The sequence below is a fragment of the Choristoneura fumiferana genome, chromosome 12 (genome assembly GCF_025370935.1).
Source record: "Choristoneura fumiferana chromosome 12, NRCan_CFum_1, whole genome shotgun sequence".
NCBI lineage: Eukaryota > Metazoa > Arthropoda > Insecta > Lepidoptera > Tortricidae > Choristoneura > Choristoneura fumiferana.
The window spans coordinates 6293470-6297650 of NC_133483.1; the positions used below are offsets into that span (position 1 = coordinate 6293470).

At 40.7% G+C, this 4181-nt stretch overlaps 1 protein-coding gene and 1 long non-coding RNA gene across 12 annotated transcripts in view; one reads left to right on the top strand and one right to left on the bottom strand.

The window, feature by feature from the left end:
• dnc (phosphodiesterase dunce) overlaps positions 1-4181 on the top strand; it is a 551064-nt gene that overhangs the window by 344635 nt on the left and 202248 nt on the right. The window lies entirely within an intron of this gene.
• On the bottom strand, positions 19-3386 carry LOC141433048 (uncharacterized). Its single transcript, XR_012451890.1, has 3 exons — positions 3299-3386; positions 1940-2044; positions 19-113 (listed from the first exon to the last, which is right to left on the bottom strand). It is a non-coding gene; the product is annotated as an uncharacterized lncRNA (long non-coding RNA).

The window sequence follows — 4181 nt, forward strand, 5'->3', positions numbered from 1 at the left end:
GTTGAGCAGCTGCCTGGCGACTCCCTCGTCGTGCTCCGCGAGCCGCGCCGCCGCCACCACGGCGCACTGCCGGACCGTGCTGCAAGTGTCCGACAGTAGGGGGCGGAGCAGCTCTGCAAAACACTCAAATGTGTAGGTCGATCGAGAGTTGATTCGTAAGAGCTGGTTCGGTTTCGGATTTAAATCGGATGTTCCAGTGGCAGAACATTTATATGAAGCTATTCATACGTGTCCGACACTGATTTTCTATAGAAATAAGTGACAATACGACACGAAACTGATCGGATACCTACCCGACAAGTGGGACCGGCTCTAACAGGGGGCGGGTGTAGCGACTCCTAGCGCCATCTAGTGAGCAAGTATAGAAACTCCAACCCAATCCTGCAGGGCTACTACGAAACTCGAAGTTCGTATCGTACCGTCCCTCTCGCTCTCGTATTAAATAGTATAAGTTGTAAGAGGGACCGCACGACACGAACTTCGAGTTTCGTAGTAGCCCTGCTGCTACGCTTTCGAAGTTTCTCAACTCGGACGATTAATATACAACTTCCGACGCTCTTCCTTCGGACTTCGGTCTTCAGGCATAATACCTGCACAGTAGGTAGGTTAGGTATAGAGCTGGCTTCAGCCATCTAGGTGCCCTTGGCGAGTCACGCCTTTGGCGGCCTTTGAACGACAAGCGACAAAATGACAGGTTGTGTTATTGTACTTATGCGCCGCAACAAGGGTTTAACACGTTCACAGTCCCCATACAAAATGAATTGACAGTCACACGTCCAAGTGTGCTCCCACTTTGGGAACAGTTCGATGTAGTGGAATGACGGACTTCTGAAAAACAAAAAAAAACGGCCAGGTACGAGTCGGACTCGCACACCGAGGCTTCCGTACCTACAAATTTGTAGGTGTTTATGAATATCCAGAGGTATAAGCAAAATGTACCTACCTACGCAGTGTGGGGTTACTTTAGATGGTTTATTGACATAGACAGGCAGTCAGACATAAAAAATTATGATTTTCAGACTTTTCTTATTGATTGTGCTATGAAAAAAAAATGAAAATGACATTATTTATTTCAGATACAAACTTTTGAGCAATTAAATATCCATATACATATATGTTAGTAACAATGAGACTTAAAAATTATGTTAGTGAAAAACGAAATGCTCATTGGATTTTACGTGCAAAGACATCCAATGAGCTATAATGGGGCTGTCGGCCCTTGCTGCCACCACCCTCAGGAGGGAGTTGGTGCTGCGGCGAACGCGCTCCCACAGAGACGCCACGCGCTTGCGCAGCACGGCCTGGAAGCCGCTCGTGTTCCACGCAGCGAACATCCCCGACGCGCTGCAGCGCCAGGGCAGCCCCAACAACCCCCTGAAGGCGTTGTTGTACTGGACGCGCAGAGCATTACCTATAGGTTTTCTTGGTGTAATCGCTCCACAGGCTGCACGTGTACAATGTTTGGCAATAAGTTTTAAAGAGGGTGATTTTCACCTCTCTCGCTATAAGCGAGCTACCTTCATAAAATAATTCAAATTTCTAGGACAGCCGCAAGTTGGTGCCTTTGATTTTAATCTCTTGAGTACTGACATTTTTTAACAAACTTAGTGCTTAAGATCTAGACGTGGTTGACCTGCTTTGCTATTTTGGATATTATTTAAAAAATCTTAGAATTATTTATTCAATGAACAATTTGTACATTATAAAGTACATTCGGCCGTTATTCTTAGTGTTAATTGATCCTTTATAAAGTAGGTACGCGAGGACTTAGGAGGTTAAAGTTTTTTTTCTCGATACGCGCCTCGTCACGCGTTTCCGAGATGGTCTTGACAGACAGACGGACGGATGAACGGACGGAGAAAAAAGTGATCCTATAAGGGTCCAGTCATTTCCTTTTGAGGTACGAGGGGTAGCTTAGCAGTAACATAGCAGTACAAACCTAGAACACCAACACTTTCCAAGCACTTCACGTTGGTCGCCCGAGTTGCTAGCTCCGCCATAGTTTGTACGAACACCAGCCTCGCTTTTTGGTAAGTTTCAAAAACTAAAACATGTAACATAACATCTTATTAATCAGGTAACACACAAATAGAAATATATGCTACGGTAATCTAGACCCGAAGCTTATAAGAGGTAATTATTTAACCGAGAACTTTTTGACCAAGTCTAACGGTTATTTTATGGTCACCATTTAAAAAAAATAGTATAAAAATCCGATATGCGGTAGACAACCGACAACCACAACAATTAACAAGGACCCACCACGGATTAGTTCGAAACATGTCCGGCATATCTCTGCTATAAATACGTGAGTGATCCGTGTACGTGACGAACGAAGCAATAATACAAATGTAAAAAAGTAAATTTTTTGGGTTCTTTTATTCAACGTTTTTATCTCTGAGTTTTTATCAATAAAACGTTTGAACGGCAATAGCCGACGTTGGCGTCAATGGCACGAATTTACTACAATAGCGTAATTTACCTACCACCTTTGGCGCTCGGTAGGTAAATAATTATATTTGCGACTCATAGTAAATTTAATCCAAAGATTGAACATTAGATACCATTGTATACTTAGTTAATTTTCGAATCACGAAAAACTTTTTTCCAGACAGACGACCGGTTAAATCGTCCAACTTACCTTCACTACACCATTCAATTCTGCTTTTAGGTATAAAGAAGAAAGTAACCTATACTTACAACAAAAAGTTGGAAGACCCCCGACTTTGTCACTTCAAAGTTCAATATCTCAAAAACGGCTGAACCGATTTTGATAAGACATGTCTAAGAACCATCGCTAGAAAACCTGCTTTCAAATCCAATCGGTCCACTCGTTTCAGAGCTACGGAGCTACTACACACACAGACACACATAGCGGTCAACTTATAACACCCCTCTTTTTTCGTCGGGGGTTATAAATAAAAAATTCCAATGGTGGAGATAGTAGGTAAGGTACTACGAGGTGCCACTTATACTTAGTTAAGGAAAATAAATATGAATTGGTAGGTAACTTTGTTCTGTGCTTAGTGAAGCTTACAGATTGTCAATTTATGTTTCCTGGACTATATTACACAGACGATCTTAAGTTGATAATTCGTAGGTAGGTACTCAGAACACCTAAGTAGGCGTAGTTATGAATGAATTTTCCAAATGAATATTTAAATGTTGGCGTTTGCAAACTATCTACCCACTCGCACAGCGTTACTAATTAGAGTGTCTTAAACTTTCGTGATTTTCACTCATAGTCAAAATACCACGCACACGACTTATCACGCTAACACACACGAGTAATATTTACCTCAACGTTTCAGCAACATTACAGTGGCCGTGGTCACGAGTAGACGTGGGTCTACTAGCGTGATAAGTCCTGTGCGTGGTATTTTGACTAATTAGAGATGTTTCTCGGTATGAAACGAATTATTTACAATTTTTTTGCTTTGTTTTACTAGCATAGCAAAAGAAGGGAAGCGAAGTACAACACCTGTGTACATTATGCAAACACAATAGGTACCTACCCAATTGTATGGTTTCTCGGACTACTCATAGAATGACTCATGATGGTAAGTAAGTATTGTTGCAGAAATCCAAACAATCAAACAACTATTTATTTTAATTATAGCTAGTCTCTGAATAAACTCTTGTATGCATTAAAAAATACTTTGAAGTTTTTTGTTATGTCAAAACCTAGTCAAACGTTCATTCTCCGTGATCAGTCACATTGATTTATTTTGACGATAACTTTATAAACGACCAGTTATATAATATTTAAAAAACAGGAAAGTTTTAACCCCCGACAGAAAAACAGAAGTGTTATAGTTTGACCGCTATGTTGTCTGTGTCTGTGTATCTGTATGTCTGTCTGTCTGTCTGTCTGTGGCACCGTAGCTATTAAAACGGGTGGACCGATTTGAATGAGTTTTTTTATTATTAAATAATAATGCTTTCAAATGAAAGCAGGTTTTCTAGCGATGGTTCTTAGACATGTTTTATCAAAATCGGTTTAGCCGTTTTTAAGATATTGAATTTGAAGTGACAAAGTCGCGGGTTCTCCAACTTTTCGTTGGTAAGGTTATATGATTTATTTCTAGTGCCTTCCTTCCTTTAGGTAATAAACGATACAGTTGCCTCAAATTACGAGCAAATTAAAACTATATAAAACAGTAGTCTAAGCCTTCGTAACC